This window comes from Marmota monax, unplaced genomic scaffold (genome assembly GCF_021218885.2).
Source record: "Marmota monax isolate L192 unplaced genomic scaffold, Marmota_monax_Labrador192_F-V1.1 WCK01_AAM20220418_F8-fsc00036, whole genome shotgun sequence".
In the NCBI taxonomy this organism is placed as follows: domain Eukaryota; kingdom Metazoa; phylum Chordata; class Mammalia; order Rodentia; family Sciuridae; genus Marmota; species Marmota monax.
The window spans coordinates 11,260,140-11,279,327 of record NW_026694491.1 but is presented as its reverse complement, the minus strand read 5'-3'; the positions used below and the strand labels follow the sequence as shown (position 1 = coordinate 11,279,327).

At 35.8% G+C, this 19,188-nt stretch overlaps 1 pseudogene; it reads left to right on the top strand.

Moving 5' to 3' along the window:
• The first annotated feature begins 2,871 nt into the window (after positions 1-2,871).
• On the top strand, positions 2,872-7,424 carry LOC124075725 (pyruvate kinase PKM-like; annotated as a pseudogene).
• The last annotated feature ends 11,764 nt before the right edge of the window (positions 7,425-19,188 follow it).

The window sequence follows — 19,188 nt, the reverse complement described above, 5'->3', positions numbered from 1 at the left end:
AATATCAAAGAATATTGCTTTTCAACCATTAGAAGAAAACTATTTGGTGGCCTCACTAGTAGGGAGAGAGGCAAAACAATACTACAGTAGATGTTAGACAATTGCTAATACAGCAGCAATCACAAAGAACCTAAGTGGGTTAAAACTTCTTGGAGATGATTATATTTATATTATATTTAAACTATGATTAATATAATTATAAATGCAAGGTCCAACAATATGTCTATAAAACACACTTGAAAAGTATACAGAAGTTAATAAAAAGTGTGACCACAAAGTATACCAGAAAAATATAAACCTAAAGCAAGCTAGGGCAGCAATTTTAATATATGAAGAATGAAATTTAAGGGATAAATGAAAAAATGATGTGTACTGGTGGGATAATAGAACAAGAAAATTATGCCCATCTAAACATGCATGCCATCTACTAATACAACCTAAAAATAAAATAATGATAAATAATACTACAAGGAAATAGGTAAACCAGAAAATGTTTAGATATTTTAAACAAACTCTAGAAAATTAATGGATCAAGAAGAGGAGAAAAAAAAAGCCACAAGCTGATATACTAAAGACTAAAACATAGTTAAGTCATTATTAAATACGTTTGAACCATAAATGTACAGAATTCCACATTTGACACAAAAGATGTATTCTTTCCTAATACATATGGAATATTTACAGAAATAAACTATGTATCAGCCACAAAGAAAACTTTAGCAAATTCACAGGAGTACTAATTTCTTTGACCATAAAGCATCAACATTAGAAGTCAAAAAGAATGGATCAAGACTTGTACTTCAAAGTGAGATATAGTAGGTGCTTGCTGGCAGGCCAACATACTCACTGCTGTGACCAGTGCAGCGACTATTTTAAAACAGGAACAAAAAATTTTAAAAGATAAGTTTAAAGGCATATTTGCAAATATCTTGGAGAGCTGTGAATGAAAGTATGATAATAAGAATCACAAAAATTAAAAGCCAACTGACGTTTGAGTCCTTCCTAGAAGAGGTATATCCAAGTACTTTCTTCCCTTGGAGCATTTGTAAATTCTGGATATGGAATGAAATCTTCACTAACTCATTACATAGGGAATCAACTCTGGGAAAGAGAAACTCAAAACTTATCTAATCACATGGAAATAGAATTGTGTGTTGAAAACTAGAACAAGCCGGCACCATGGAGCACGTCTTTAATCCCAGCAACTTGGGAGGTTGAGACAGGAGGATCAGTGTGATCCTCAGCAATTTAGTGAGATCCTGTCTGAAAATAAAAAAGGGCTGGGATGTGTCTCTTTGGTTAAATGCCCCTGCATTCAATCCCCAGTATTAAAATAACAACAACAAATCCCTAATACCAAAAAATAAAAATTAAAACAAACAAACAAAAAAGAAAACTAGAAGAAACCAAACACAGGGCTGCTGCTTCAATTAGATACATGCCAAGTTCTGCAATGACATGGGAGATTGGTGGACTTGGCTAAAATGATAGAGTAAAATCTCTCACATTTTAGCTTTGTTTAGATTATAAAATCCTGTAGACAGAGAGACAGCATCAAAAAAGTAGACTAATAAAAATACAAAAAAAATTTTTGTTTAAATGCCATTTAAAATAAAACCAAATACCAAGGAATACATCTAACAAAAGATTACAAGTCAAGATAATTATTACCTTAGGAATAGAAATGGGTGGGATATTTATTGGGAAAAGGAATGACGTGGGGGCAGTCAGTGTTCTGGTATTGTTTCATTTCTTGATCTAGATAATGTTAGAAAAGTAAATTTATTGGTTTTGGAAATTCATTCAAGACGTGCTTTTTTTTTCTGGGTATATGAAAACTTCAAATTGTTTTAACAATTATAAAATGTATTCTTAAGGAAATGAAAAAAACAATAAAAGAATTCTATCTTAGATTTTTAGTAAATAAATAAGTAGCAAATAATATAGACTTAAAATAATGTACAACAAAATATTAATTTTTAAAATACCTTGAGATATCATTTGAATAAAATGACCTGATTTTGTTTAAAATATTAAATCATAACATACCTAAATCTATAAAACAATTGTTGAAATTTTTGCATCAAATGTATCTATTATCCATCCCCCCAAAAAACTCCTCTTGCTCTTTAGAATCCCTCCATCTTACCACACTCTTCCTCAAATCACTGATCTTTCTTTTTCTGTGGGCATTAACTACATTTTACATTCATTTACATTTTCTGCGGTTTTATATAATGGGATCATTATTTTTTTGTCTTCCTTACCATCTGTTATGGACCCAATATTTGTTTCCCTCCCCCAAATTTATATATTGAAACTCTCAACCTAAGTGTGGTGGCATTTGATGGTAGAGTCTTTGGGAAAAAACTAGGATTATATGAAATATGGAGGGTGGAACCCTCATGATGGAAATAGTGACATTTTTAAAAACAGTGAGACCAGAGCATCCCCCTTTTCTCTACAGTATAAGGCCAAAGTTAGAGAGCAAACATCAGTAAACTACAAGAAGGCCTTTCCCAGGAACTAAATCTGCCAGCATCTCGATCATGGACTTTCCTGTCACCAGAACTGTACCAGAACTGTGAGCAATAAAAGTCTGTTGCTTAAGACACCCAATCTGTGGTATTTTGCTTTATTAACCTGAGCTGACTAAGATAGAAATTGAGATCAAAAAGTGGAATACTGTTATTGCAAATACCTAAAAATGTAACTTGGGAAATAAGTAATAAGTAGGGGCTGGAAGAGTTCTGAAGTGTAAGGTAGAAAGAAAAATGGATGCTAAGGGTGATTTTGGAGAGGGTTTTTAGGAAGAACAGTGGAGAGCTGGAGAGAAAGCCTACATCCTAAGTGCAGAATTTTGGTAGAAATATGGAGAGTAAAGACCATTCTGGTAAGGTCTCAGAAATTAGGAACATGTTATTTGACAATGGATAAAAGATGGCTTGTTACACTGTGGCCAAAAAAAAGACTGAATTATATTAGTGTCCTAATGTTCTAGTGTTTTTAAATAGGAACAACTTACTAGTGACCAAATTAAATATTTAGCTGAGGAAAATTCTAAAAGTGTTGAAAGAGTAGCTTGGTTCCTCTTGATTATAATATATCTGGTGATATAGTCTTTAGGTATAGTCTTAACTGGACTGAATATGATTAGAAACTTTTGATTTGACCTTCCTGTATTTGCATATTTAACATTTCTCCAGGCTTGGAAGATTTTCTGCTACTATTTCTTTCTCTTCTTTTTAAACTTCTATGACTCAAACATTTGCTCTTTTCATACTGTTCCACAAATCCTGTAAGTTTTCATAATTTCTTTTCATTCCTGTAAGTTTTCATAATTTCTTTTCATTCTTTTTCCCCTCAGTCTTCAAGATCATAAATTCTTTTCAAGATCATAAATTCTTTTTTCTGCTTGGCCAGTCCTGTTGTTGACACTCTCTATTGAGTCTTTTATTTCATTGAATATATTTTTCAACTCCAATTTTTTTCTAATTTATCATCATTATCATTTGACTCTATTCAGTTTCTCTTTCTGTTCAACTACTGTTTTTATCAATTCACTGTATTTGTTCTCTGTCATTTCTTGAAGATTGCTTTGCTTCCTTAAAAGTTATATTTAATTTTTCATTAGGCAGCTCTTACATTTTTCTTTCTTTGGGATCAGTCACTGGCACTTTTTATCCAGTTGATGATATCTTCTTCCCCTGATAGTTCTCAATCCTTGTAGTAGTGCATCAATGTATGTGCATTTGAAGTTAAATTATTCTATTCTTCATGGTCTGGCTCTGTCTGAGAAAGCTATGCAGGCTTTATGGTACTATATGACCAATTTCTAGAAGACAAAAAATCTAAGAGTGATTTCTAGTTATAAATACTCTGATTCTCAGTTATATCCCTTCTGGATACTACTTTCTGAGATAAAGTAAATGGAAATAGATAAAAACTATGTCGATTGTTTGAATAAATTGTACTGCTAGAGAAATCCAAAATCGTACAAAAAAGATGTTAAGATAGCTCAAATCTTGAAATACTTCTCAGACTCCAGAACCTGGAGTTAAAAGAAGTGCACTTATAAACATTATAGGATGTATAACAGATATGATCATGAAAAACAACTGTGTTAACTTAATAGACTAAAGGGTCGAAGCAGTGCCTCCTAAACCATAGATATTACCTGACATCAACCTTGACTAATAATTCAAAGGATAGAAACAAAGAACAGGTATAGGCAAAGTCCAGATTTTAAAGTTTCCTTACAACAAGAACAATTGATCCAAAATATTCCACTATAGCACTTTGCAGGTAGAGAATCCCTGTATACAAGGAGATATGCCAGAAGTCATTCATGCCCTCTCTTATCCCCACCAAGGAAAAAGTGGTCTACTAATATGCCTTTAACCATTTTCTTATCAATAAAAACAAAATATTCTCTGAAATATATTTTACTTCTAAGTCAAGTTTTTTTTTCTACCTGTCATATAAAATATGGCAGTTGTTTGTGTACTAGCAACAATTTTATCTTGTCTTCCCCAAATGACAGCTTAGGAAAAAAATATGCATTGAATGAGATTTGAGGATTGATTAATTGTGCTATGTAGTATTTGTTCTGTGGGCCCAGAGGAATTAGACATAAGTGTGATTGAGAGGACTGTACATTTAACAGATATCTTTGATTTAGAGTTGTGAATAAAAAAGGTTTATGTTTTTGTTTTGTGTTGGGGATTGAACCCAAGGCCTTGTACATGCTGGGCAAGTGTTCTACCACTGAGCTACATCCCTTTTCTTGGGTACAGAAAATGAGTAAGACCTTGTATGCTATTTCTTTCAGAGAGGTGAAAAGGTATGTTTCTGTGGAACATGACACATGTATATAATGTAGACAGAGACACTTTTGAAAGGTATAAGGGTGGGAAGATGGGGTAGCCAAATGAATGGATATTTCCTGAGTTGTTTGTTCTCCGTTATCAATTTATTCTACATCCAGTACCACTTGGAGAGTCCTTCAGTGACCTACACTGGATGGAGGCATATAATTCATGCTGGAAATAAGTATATTACATTTTTAGCTATTGTCATTGATAAATAATCCCAGAAATTTCTTTGTGACATGATTAGAATTAGTAAGAGGCTGAGACTTCCCAGAGTCCCTTGGTCTTCTCCCATTGGATTTGATTGAGAGGCAATCTAAGTCTGTAGTAAGGGCAGCCATCTCCACAGAGGGAAGGCATAAAATCTAATATTAGAGCAGCATGATGGATGAACAGAAAGAGAGGGTCCAAGTGAAATTGTTTAGTTCCCAATTAAACTGTAGTAGAAGCCAAAATCTGAATTTTAGAGTTAGAAAAGACAATTACTTACCTTTCCTCCTTAAACTCTTTGTATTGGGTTTATTGTCCTATGAAAGTGAATAAAACACATAATTTTTTAAAAAAATTTGAATACATTTCCATAGCTTTATGATTCAAGAAAAACTTCTTTCAAAGCAACATGTTGTTTTTCTGGTGTCTGACATTAAGCAAAGACAGATTGGAGACAGATAAGACTGCACAACAGGAGGGAGAATCCAGACCTTTTTTTTTCATATTTTCTAGGTTTTATATAGTGTTATAAAAATACACACCAAAAAATGTCTGATTAATGTGCTTTAAAGGTCCTCAGTGATCTTTCTCCTGGCTTTTCTCCTCCTTTCTTCTCCTTATCCACTTCAATCAGTCAAGCTCTGACTTAAGGTCTTTGCACTTCCCATTTTTTTCTGCCTAGAATGCCATCCTCATAGGAATCCACATATGTCCCTAAGCTTGATTTCTTAAGGAAAATTAAGTACTATATACAATATAAAAATAAGGATAAAGGCAATGAAAGAGGTAATAAGTGACTGTAGGACAGAACATAGTAGCAGATGGGTAATCAGTTCTTTATAAAGAATTATAAAAATTAAAAAGGGAAATAAACTAATTAACATGGAAGTAATTTATTCATGTCCTCTGGTTAGGGCACTTCCTTACTCCCATTGATGTTCCTGGTATCAGCACCTAGGAAGGCAATTATGACAGATTTTGGAGATTTTAGAGAGTAAAGGGATTACAATACATAAAACGAGTTTTTTTTTAATTTTTTATTTGTTTTAATTAGTTACACATGACAGCACAATGACCTTGACATATCATACATTTGAATCAGATAGGATATAATTTCCTCTTTTCAGTAATCTATCAGCAAACACATTTGCTTTGTATTACACATAAAGTGATATAACTCAAGTGTTTTTAAATTACTATCTTATATATCCAACCAAAGGACAGGATTCCAATCTTATAAGGTATACTCAAGAATATTGTCCTAAGTATATGGAAAAATTCCCTCTTGAGACTGAAATTAATAAACTAAACATAAAAAATGAATGAAACTAGCCATCAGTAAATGTAGCCATCAGTAGACTCAATGAAAGATGCTAAACATATGTTACTATTAGAACAAAGTGTCTTCAAAACCAAGTGAAAACCAAAGGATGTTTTTAAATGTTCTTGATAAATGTTAAGATGATTGTAGGCTTAATTGATTAGGTACCAAGTTGCTCAATCACATACCTGTAGATACTAGCCATTTCAGGCATGTAGAAGGCACTCAACAAATATTTTCAAGTGATTGAATAAAAATCTTCTATTAGATATTTTAAAGAACTTAAAACTACAAGACAATTAAAATATGGGTATAGGAGTGAGGGCTCCGGAGCTTCCTAGCTGTATTTGCAGTGAAGGCAGAGCTGGACCATGCCAGAAAACCTCAGAAGACTCATAATGAAGCTGGGCTGCCTCCATTCAGACCCAGCGGCTGCACATGGTTACAGCTCACATGCTCACGGAGCACGTGTGCTGCCTGGATGTTGACTCACGGTCCAGAACACTGGCATCATTGTACCATCATCCCAGCTTCCCAAACAGTGGAGATGAAAGGAAATGATTAAGTCTGGAATGAATGTGGGTTGTCTGACTAGTCCCTTGGACTTATGAGTGCCATGCAGAGATGATCACGAATGTGTGCTCATCCACAGAGAGCTTTGTTTTTTGACCCCATTCTCCATCAACCAATTGCTGTAGCTTTGGACACTAAAGGACCTGAAATCCCAACTGAGCTCATTAAGGGCAATGACATCATGAAAATGGATCTGAAGTGAGCTGCTCTCAAGATCACTCTGGATAATGCCTACATGGAAAAGTATGACCAGAACATTCTGTGGCTGGACAAGAAGTGGATAGCAAGATCTATTTGGATGAGGAACCTATTTCTAGTAAGATGGAGAAAAGAGCTGTCTTCCTGATGACAAGGTGGAGAATGGTGGCTTCTTGGGCAGTAAGAAGGGTGTGAGCCTTCCCAGGTCTCCTATGTTTCTGCCTGCTGTGAAGAATACTGAGATTTCCTAAATTTAGAAATGGGGCAGAGGATGGAGGAGAGAAAAAAGATAAGAGGGGTTTATTTTAACTGATAGTTTCAGGCTAAACCAACAAAGAAACAAACAAACCAAAAATCCCTGTTCCACCTTCCTTTCATGCATGTTGAAAACTAGCCATCAAGACTCACTGTGTTCTGTTTGCAAAACTAACCAACCAACAAGCACCAAGCACTTCTCCTAGTAGGTTATCCTCCTATCTCAACACTGTGCCCACTTCACGTTGTCCTGCCTTCACATCCACAGCCAATGTAGGTTCAGTGTAAGTAGTTTATGCTTTCTTTTCCTCAAGGTTTTGTTATATTATACTCACTTCTAAGATCCACTGAAGATTTTTTCCAAGTGCTATTTGGTCATGCCACTAGTGGCTTAGTGAATGGGCCCTAGGACTGATCTTTTATTTTGGCTAGGATCTGAAACAGTTTTAATAAAGCCCTGTTATTTCTTGTTGTGTCTAAATTTGTTTTAACATGCTCAGAAAAGACTATCCAGGATCTGAATTTTGGGATAGGGCAGGATACAGATGTGGGGTAGGGAAGGATATAGAGGCCCCCACTTTTGATTGAGAAGCTCTACCTTGTGGTGCCCATTACTAGCAATCCCACAGATGATACCACCATGGAGACTTCCTTCAAGTGATGCAGTGGGGTTCTGATCATCGTCACCAGGTTTGGCAGGTTCACTTACTAGTTAGTCAAATACCACCCATATGCCCCCATCATTGCCGTGATATGGAATCACCAGTCAGCTCATCAGGCCTACTTGTACCACAGCACCTTCCCTGTGATGTGTAAGGACCAAATCCAGGAGACCTGGGATGCAGGTGTGGCCCTCTGGGTGAATTCTATCTTGAATTTTGGCAAGGCCTGGGGCTTTTTCAAGAAGTAAGATGTGGATGTTGTGCTGATGGGGAGATGCCCTGGATTTGCCTTCACCAACACCTTTTGTGCAGTGCCTGTGCTGTGACAGACCTGAGCCCCTCATCTAGCTTCTGTCCCATATCCTCACTCCAATCATCCCCTAGGCCAGCAATATCTGGGGTGGGCTGAGACACCCAAGAAGATTAATACTACTATGACTCATGTCAGTTTTAGCTCTTCTTCATAAGGTATTGGTCCACTTTCTGTTGTTAGTAACAAAATACCACAGACTGAGTAAGTTGTAATGAAGAGATGGTTTATTTGGCTCATGGTTCTGGTCTAGGGTGGAGTAGCCAGATCCAGTGATGGCTTTTTTGGTTGGTGGGGTCCCCAAGTAGCAGAGGGTATCACATAAGAAACAAGGGAGAATAAACAAGTGCCCTAATGAAACTAGTTTTTAGTAATCCATAATCCATCAACCTACTAACCTATTAATTATGTGAATTAATGAGTCTCTTCATGAGCGCAGAACTCTAATCACCTCTTAAAGGTCCCACCTGGTCTCTCCACTTAATGTCTCATAATGGGAATTACATTTCTAGTGAGTTTTAGAGGGAACAAGTCATATTCAAATTATAGCATATAGTTTAGCCCAGACTTTAGGGAGCTCATTGTTATGATTTGGATTTAAGGTGTCCCCCAAAGGCTCCTGTGTCATGTAAGAACATTCAGAGTTAAAAACATTGGATTATGAGAGCTATCACCTAATCCATCTATCCTACTTTGAAAGGACTACTGTGTAACTCTTGGGCAATATGGTGGAGAGGCAGGTGAGTCACTGGGGCCATGCCCTGGAAAGGTTCATCTTCCCTACCCCCAACCACTCCTTCCCAGCATCATGAGCAGAGCCCCATTGTTCCACCATGCCCTTCTGTCACATCACTCCGTCTCATCTGGGACCCAGAACAATGGAGTTAGCTGACCATGGACTGAGACCTCTGAAATTGTAAGCCAAAGTAAACTTTCCCTCCTCTAAGTCGTTCTTTTTGGGTATTCTGGTCATAGTGATGAGAAGCTCACTAACATACTCATCATGTGGCTCCATCCAGGCAAGGGCCAGTGGAGGAATACAGGAGTTAAGGCTCCTAGAACTTTCTGTGAGAGCATGATAGCTTTCTCTCCTTTGTGTGCTCTGTTCAATTCCTGCAGAAAATGTACATTCAGAGAACTCCCAACACGGGCCTGGGTCAGGACATTGCCAACTACAGTAAAGGCCTGAGGGCATGGGTCAGTAGTTTCAGTTTAATCAATTCCAGTTCACTTAACTCTGGCCTTGACCCTTGCTTACTTCTCCAGCCCCTCAGTCTCTTGCATTCCCACCTGTGTTCTCCTGCTCTGGCACTGCCCTCAAACATCACTCAAAACAGACTCCACCATCCACCTTCCATTTTATTCACTGTTAAACCCACCTCCTGGCCTGTTGCCATAGTCTACGTGTAAGTTAATAAACAACAGCTGAGGAAAAAAAAAAAACAACAAAAAAAACAGCAGCAACAACAAAAACTATGACATGCATGCAAAAATGGATTATACTACTTTATGAAAGTAATAAACAAGCCAGAGCCACACCCTCACATAAAAATAGCAATGCTGTCATCTATTGATTATTGTGAACCAAACATTGAGCAAATACTTTAATTGTATTATCTTATTTAAGACAATAATCTAGCACTGTTTTAATCTTTCCCCTTAAGGAAAGCTAAGAATTGAAGAGGTCAAAGTGGTGAAAACTGATTTTCTTAGATACTAAATCCAATGGATTTACCCGTTCGGCTATACTGACTTTAGTCATTTAAAATGTGATAAAGTTCACCTTCCTTTTTCATAAGGAAAGACTGATTTCCAAGAAATGATGTGAGGACGATTGCTCAAAGTATTTTGTCATATCACTCATCAAAATTTTTGTCATTATAAACTGAATCACTAATTTAAAAACACTTTGATGGATTTTACTACCTAAAAATTAAATGTTGTGCTTAACATCATAAAGAAGAATGAAACTTGGAAGAACACTTGAAATATATATTGCCTCTGAAAGTTTACTCCCCTAATTTTAAAAACATTCTTGCAGCTAGAAAAGGAAAGAATACTGAAATAAAAAGGAAGCGATAAATAAACTCCTCAAAGATTTAAAACAAATGACTGAGAAATATAAAAACATTTAGCCTCAGGAGTAATCAAAATATACAAAATAAAATTACAATGAGATCTTGAAATAGTCAAGGATTTAATGATAATAACGCCAAATACCACAGACATTGGAGGAATATACATGCCCATAAATGTTAATAAGGATGCAAAAGGACGAAGCATTAAGAAATAGAAAATGGGATCATTTTAGTTAAAAATATGGAAACTCCAAAATCCATTGATTCTATTTCTGTGAATTCATCCTAAATATGTAAATATGTAAAAAATATAAATGCAAAGACTATCACCTTAACAGCAGTTATGATACTAAAAAAAATAAAAATGTTCTGAATTTACTGGGAAGACATTTGTACTATATTGTCAGATTACAAAATGACATGAATAATGTGATTATTTGAAAAGCATAGTTGAAAATGCAATACACACATAATGGATATATTTATACTTATTCCAATTCTTGAAAACAGTACCTTTTGTTAGCCATCAAAATGTGTTTATCCCTCAGAAGACAAAACTGCAGATGCTTTTTATTTTCCTTATTATTTATCTATACAGTATCATTCAAAGATAAATATTTTCTGATAATAAAAAAAAAGTAAGAAAAAGTAAAATTGACAAAGAGAGTAAGTTCACACTCACCCCACTCCAAATCTGATCATGTATCCAATGCCTGGCTTCTAACACCTCTACTGACTCATTTTTACCTATATATATAAAAACTCAAACACTTTATTTTGGCTTCCAAAGTCATTTCACATCTGGTCTTACATAAAACCTTGACTTCATTAACCACCTCCTCATCCCATGGGCCTTTTAAATACTGTGGAAAAATACCAACCCCCTCCCCTTTTTTTTTCTCCTTAGCTGAAGAACCTTCAGTCTTCTTCCTCTAGAAAACATCTCTTCCATGAAGGCTTTCTGGTCCCCTAAGAAAATTGGTGCTCTCTGAACTTTGCTTTCACAGCATACTTTTTAAAAAATTTTTAAATTTGTTTTAATCAATTATACATGACAGTAGAATGCACTTTGATACATCACATATAATGAAGACCCACCAGTTGTATAGTTATATATGTACATAGGGTAATAATGTTGGGTTCATTCTACTATCCTTCTTACCACTCTCCTCTTTTCACTCCCCTCTACTTAAAGTACCTCTATTCTTCTCTAGCCCCCACCCCCATTGTGAATTAGCATGTACCTATCAGAAAAAATATTCGGCCTTTGTTTTTTGGGGGGATTGGCTTATTTTGCTTAGCATGATATTCTTCAGTTCCATCCATCTACCAGCAAATGCCATACTTTTAAGTCACTTGCTAATCATCTTCCTACATCCTGTCACATGCTTGCTGATCACATGACGGCTCTGCTTTCCCTTTCAGGAGTCAGAGGAGCCGGCCTTAGAGGAAGCTACAGGTTAGGTAGATTAAAGGACAAATTGGCAAATGACTGCAAGAGAGGTGATATACTGTCATCACAGGTGTAATTAGGTATCCTTTATAGAGTTTACTCGTTATGATTAATAATTTGAGTGAAATCCAAAATGACAATTTAAAGCCCTTTCTAAAGCAACATCTCATAGGAGCCTGTACTAAGGAAAAATTTAACAAAAAAATAATGATTGAGAGAACAGATGAATGGATAGATCAATTGGTAGATATAGATGGTAGATACTAATAGGTCATAGTGGGTCATTCTTCATAATTATGGACTTATAGAACTATGGTCATCTACTATTCTGAAATGACAATAGTCTCATTTGAATTCCTTTTCTGAACAAATTTACATGTGTTGGGTTTGGCATGACATTTTCAAATAACATGGTAACTGGGATCAATTGGTAGTGGCTACTTAGGTTCCTATGATGGCTCATCCTTATTCAGGAGAAAGGATGTTCATAATTGTTGACAGTTGGCAAGGGATAAAAAGGGAATAGCAGTACATGTCATCCCTTAGCGTATTGACCTCTGAAACACTTAGATAATGGGAATTTAAGAGTTGCAGGACTGTATAAACTTTCTTCTGCTGCTTCTTAATTCCTTGATTTCTGTCTCTTCATATAGGCTCTGTGTTCTTGGACAGCATCCCAAAATGATGTTTTTCTTCAAGTCAAGTTCTATATAAACTCATGTTGATAAATTAAAACACCTTTAGCCTTTAGCTACTTCCACATAAATAAAAAGATTGGGTTAGTGTGGTTCATTTTAATGAGTAAGGAGGCAAAAATCACTTAAAGCAACTCAGTTTGTTCTAGTGACTGAATAGCAATGTTTCTTGGCTAATGCTATAACTTGGCTATCAGCTTATACTTATGAACCATTTTAAGAATAAGAAATTTGGGAAGTTATTTGGCTCAGGGTATGAAAAACAAGATGTCACGCAAGGGCTTGTTAAAAGTTCCACCATGGCAAATTCAAACATATACAATATTATTAACTGTGTCTTGGCAGCTCATTTTCTTCTTATAAACAGTCAAAAAAGCAGCTCTGGTTTATTTAATTCCCAGAAAAGAAAAATTGGAACCATTTAGCCTGCTTAATATCAAAACCTACCTGACCCACAAAAGAATCAAGAGGAATTTAGCAGAACACTTCATTTGAGTTACATCATCCCATACCCAGACCCTTTGACCACAAATAGAATAGAACTTTTTAAAAATCTCTAATACAAATTTCATAATGCTCATGTCTTTTATTATTTCTCCCTCTAATACTCTTTCTCTGGTTTCTTTTTTTACACCACCCTTCAGGATTTTCCAGGAATATCTTGTTCCTTTCTCCTTTCTCTTAACATTGATCATCTTCAGAAGTTTGCCCAGTCTTACAATATGAATCAACTTCATATTGACCCATGGCTAAATGTCCATCTTAAGTTCCAAAATCTGTATTTGTCTATTGTTCAATCATACTCTATCAAAAATCTGAACTCTTATTTTTCTTCCCAGCTTTTGTAATTTTGTAGTGAAATGAGACATGAGAGAGGAGAGGAAGGAGTGGGTCATAACTCCATGTTAGCATTAGATAATGGTTTTCTCAGTTACCTCTTCCAGGAAACAATCATATTTCAAATGGCCAAAAACCAAATGAAAAAAACTTAGAAAGGAAGATGCTTATACTGTCACTCATGTAATTTGGTGACAAATATTTTCTACCTAAACAAATAGTTCATGGTTAGATTAATGGTGAAGGTTTAAGTCATCTTAGAGGACTGGTAAGGGGCACATCTGTCTCCTCCAGTATCTTTTCAGCACGTCTCTATTTGTATCACACACCTGGCAATCTAATTTATTTTAGGGCAGAGCTGCCCACCTCTTGTACTCTTGGATTAATCATATGTTATTCCTCTCTTTCTTCCATGTCATTTTAGTTTGCAGTTCTGGAATGTTGTCATGTGGTGATTCTGTCATTTCACTTGCACTTTTCTTGACTCCTCTAAGAGTCTTTAAACTCTTCAATGTCAAAGAACGAGTTTTCCGAATTGTCTTACAATTAATAAATGCTCTGCACAGTACAGATCTACACATGTTTTGTGTTTCATTCCTGAATTTTAATTAAATACGCTAACAGTTATTGTGTTTTCCACAAAATATTCAGCTGCAGAGTGCTATACTATGTTCTAGGAGTTTTGAGAACATTGATTTTTTTGTTTGTTTTATTATGTTTTTGTATTTAATTCACATTTCTTACTTCGTAGGAAATTGTCTTTGGTTCCAGGAAGCAAACATTCTCAAAAGGTTAATATTTTCTTCTTTCTTTCCAGCATCTCTTCCTATGATATATACTTCCAGATGTTAATATGTTTTCTTTAACATCTGGTAGTAAATCTTGATATGTGGTTTTATCCATATACCAAAATCTTGGAATTGAAATGCACTTAACATATTTCACAAACAGCCTTAATTCAGTCATGGCTTAAAGCCTTGATAAGCCTATTTTATCATTTTGACTGATATGACTAGCATAGACTCTTAAGATCTATACCAAGGACAAAGTATAAACCCCAAAGACATACCCTCAGTGACCTACCTCCTCCAGCCACTCCCCACCTGCCCACAGTTACCACCTAGTTAATCCATATCAGTGGATTAATTCACTGATTAGGTTAAAGCTCTCGCAACCCAGTCATTTTTTTTCTATTTATACAGCTATAAATTTTATTTTTATTTTTAAAAATTTATTTATTTTTGCATTACAATTCTTAATACACCATTATACCATAATTGATCATATCTCTGATTATATATGAGGTATGTTGTCCCAGTCATTTTATGTCTAAACTCTTTTACGTTGTCTTGCACATGAGCTTTTTGGGGACACTTCATATCTACACAATAACCCTCCCCCCAAAAAAAAGAAAAAAGAAAGAAAAGAAATGTCTACATTATAAAATTATATATTAGTTTTCTATTGCTGCTATAACATATCACTTCCAAGGAGCTTACAGCCCAGCAAAAAAGCAAATTTATTATTATCTTTACTTTTATAATTGTGAGTCAGAAGTTCAACACTTGTTTCATTGAAGTAAAAATTAAGGTGTCAGCAGGGATGTATTCTTTTCTGGAAATTATAGGGAAAAATCCATTTCCTTACCTTTTCCACCTTTTAGATTTAGAGGCTACCCACACCCCCCCACACCCCTTCCCCAGCCACAAAGCCAACAATAGAGTGTCATATTTTCATCATGCTGCAGTTCTCTGTGACTTTTTCCATCACTTTCATGCTCTCTGACTGCAACCAGGGAAGGTTCTCCACTTATGACTGGTCTACTTCATTTAATCTCCCAGATCTACAGGTCACCAATAATATAGTCTTTATCCTCAAGGAGATTAATTTATACATATACAATTTTTTGAAGTTATGATTTAGTGTACTGCAAAGCCCCTGCCTTCAATCTAGTTCAGGTATCAAGGAGATATCATGTTTAGCCTGAAATCTGATCTCTTTCATCAAAGTCAACCTAAAATCTCTTTTTTTGTTGTTGCTGTTACTGCCTTTGATCATTTTATCCTTGCAAATAACTGAGGAGAAAAAGTGTATTGTGAAAGATAGGTAGAAATTTTATTTTTGAATAGACAAAAGAATGCTTCTCTATCCCCAGAGGAAATTTTTCAAGCTATAAATATGGATATTAATTGAAGATGTCGAAACAATAAGTATGAGTAAACTATTAAAAGTTGTTAAAATAACTCTAGCAAGTGATTGTATTTGCATGCACTATTACTTATTTATGTCGGGTTTTACATGTAGGCAGAACTTCCACTGCAATTTGCAGCATGGATTATTTGGAAAATTTTTTTAACATCTTGATCATATCATCATGCTCAACTTAGAATGGAAAAGAGAGAGAGAGAGAGAGAGAGAGAGAGAGAGAGAGAGAGAGAGAGAGAGAGAGAGAGAGATGAGTAGGAGAATCATTTCGGTGATTCTAGAACAATGGTATGTACGTACATATGTATGTGTCTATCTCTCATCTATATATGTTTCTATCTACCAACCCATCATCTACACACACACACACACACACACACACACACACACACACACACACAGTCATGGTTTGGATATCAGGTATTGCCCAAAGCTGTTAACACAGGAATACTCAGAGGTGAAATGATTGGATTATGAGAGCTGACTTGGGTCACTAGGAGCATGCCCTGAAAGGGGTCATCTTCCCTGTGATCCCTTCTGCCCCCTACTTCCTTGCTGCTATAAGAGGAGAAGCTGCCTCATGTGGGGCCCAGAGAAACAGAGCCAGCCTTCTATGGACCTCTGAAACTATGAGCCCCAAATAAACTTTCCCTCCTCTAAGTTGTTTTTCTCTGGTATTTTGGTCATAGTGACACCAAAACTGACCAAAACACACATGTACACATAAGATAAGACAAGCCTGAAAAGTGATTAAACAGTGGTTTTAGTATTTCTATTTTTCCTTTTGCTGTTCAAGTTTTAGCTTTAGAACTTGAGCATATTTCATTTGAAGAAGGACCAGTGTATTCACTGTTTTAGGCTTTCTTTGTAGGCTTTGAGATCCTTAGGGATGCAAGTAAATGCCAAAACAAGATCCTGAGAGCATTTTATCCATAGTCAAGGACTCTTTGGTGGAAGTCTGCCTGTAGTTCTTATGATAGATTTGCACAAAATACCCAAATAAGAACCCAAAGGAGAGAAGAAATTCAGTGGTAAAGCCAGGGAAGGATTGATTCACAAGAATCCCATCCCTCGTGACACACCAAAGTTGACCCTGGCTATACATTTTACCCTTTTTCCTTTTTCTCCTGGCATACATCAAACCCTTCAGACTTCTATGGGAGAGCTCAGTGGATAACTTTGAGTCCCAGCACAGTACAAATGCCTTCACAATGTGGAAAAAAGGTAGATGAGGAATGGGAGATGGAACTTAAAATCCAAGTCTTCCCTTTACACATCTTCACTCTGCTCTGTGCATCTGAAACTGCTGACTCATGCTGCGTTATAAATGTAATATCCTCACACTTCATAGTACAGACATACTAAGGGTACATATACAGCCTGTGTAGAGACAACAAGAATAATGGTACTTGAAACAGAACTCTTTAGGAGTACAAAATATAATAGGCAAGCCAAATATGTCATAATAACTATCATGCAGCATCATGTTTATGGGACTATGTAAATGTATGTGTATATATTATATATATATATATATATATATATATATATATATATATATATATATTTATAAATTTTTATATTAGCACAAAAAGGTTATACACAGGGAGTGGGATTTACAGTGAAACAGATATCCCTTTTTAATTTTTTAAAAATATATATTTTTTAATGAACACACTATTTCCACAAATTTTAGAGTTCAGCATGAGTTTTAAATTCAGGTTTAGAGTGTAATTATTTGATCAGGATAATTAACATAGCTATCACCTCAGACATTTATCATTTTTTGGTGTTGAGAACATTCAAAATCTTCTGTATTTTGAAGCATTCAATTAATTGATGCCAGCCATAGTTGCCCCACTGTGCTACATTAGAAGTTACTCCTCCTCGCCACCTGCATTCAGGTACCCATTTAGCATCTCCATCTCTCTTTTCTCCACTCTTGCCAGGCTCTAGCAACCACTATCCTGTTCTTGACTTCTGTGAGATCAAATTATTAGTTTCCACATGTAAGTGAGGACATGTGGTATTTGTCTTTTTGTGCCTGACTATTTCACTTCTACTGTCCTCCAGTTCCATCCATGTCATTGCAAATGACACTATTTCATTTCTTTTTCTGGATGAATTACAAAATTATAAAGCAATTCCTACAGAGTTCTGGAAAAAGAATAAAACAAAATTACCATAAAACATGACATTCTGCTCTCAACTCTCATTTCCACCTCCTAAGTCTGAATAAAAGCCTGGGAAAGTTAAGTCCTAAGGTACCCCTCTCTCCCATCACAGTGAACCATAAGGAAGTATGGCCACACTCCAGGCTGGTGCAAGAATATCCAACAGATGAATTCCTTCTACAGTCCTAAGTAAGAAATTAGGACTGGTGGTGAAACTGTTGCCCAAGGACAGCTTTATTTATCTAAATCACCTTTCTTCTCTCTCTGAAACTAAGCCTGAGGGAAGATTGTCTTGCATTGCTTCTCATGCTTTCCATTCTGGTCCTCTTTTGCCCCCAACCCTATCCTGTCGAGAAAAGGCACATTCTGTTTTCCTTAGGTCATATCTACTTCTTGTCATTGAATAGTAGCAAGCATGGCTGCTTTTTTTTTTCTTTTTTCATTTTGCTGTGGATAAAGAAGTGGTTCTGTTCATAGGAGATCTCTGTGAACTAATTTCTCCGAGCCTTTGATATTTTAATGGAGAAACAAAGGAATATAAATAATCTTTCCTTTTATGTGCTCTATGTCAAGCCCAAGCTAATACTTGCTAAGCGTGAGTCTCCCACTGAGCTACACCCCCAGCCCAATTCTAATCTCTGTCTTGTTAAATGAATACATGAGAATGTGTTGAACAAAGTAAGAGAGGAAAACACATTAATTATTTATAAATCATAACATGTAGTATTGGTTTATATAAAAATTGTCTTTATCGTAGAGCACACACACCACATGTACACATTTTGAAAAGCTGTTACTCGATTTACCTGCTTCAGTCTATGCCACAGAACTTTTAATTGCCAAGCTGCTTTGGCCAACAACGTTTTTCAAAGAGAAAAGGATGAAGTAAGATTTTGTGAGAAGAGGATAAAATTATGGATGTTTTAAAGGTCTTTTCTAGTTTCTTTTTAATATGTTATAAAGGAAAGAAATATAAAAACTTGAGGAAGACAAATTCATTATGTATATAAGGGGATGCTGCTTGGCTTAATCAGAGAGATAAGGCCTTTTGGGTATCAATTGTGCAAAACCCAAAAGGGTGAAATTTGGTTTAGGCAGCATGAAATGGGGCCAAATTCCTATGGAGAGGATATCCTGGATAGAAAGAGGAGTTTGAAAACCTTTTAAAACTGATAAGCCTGCATACACTATGACGGGCAAACCTTCACAGCTAGGAAGCAAAAGGAGCCGTTGGCATCTTGGTTGCTAATTAGCAATGACTTAAATATGGCCACTTGCCCTGTGTCCTCCTTGGGGTATCTAGGCATACACAGAGGTCACAAGAAAAACTTTCACTGAAGGTTTGG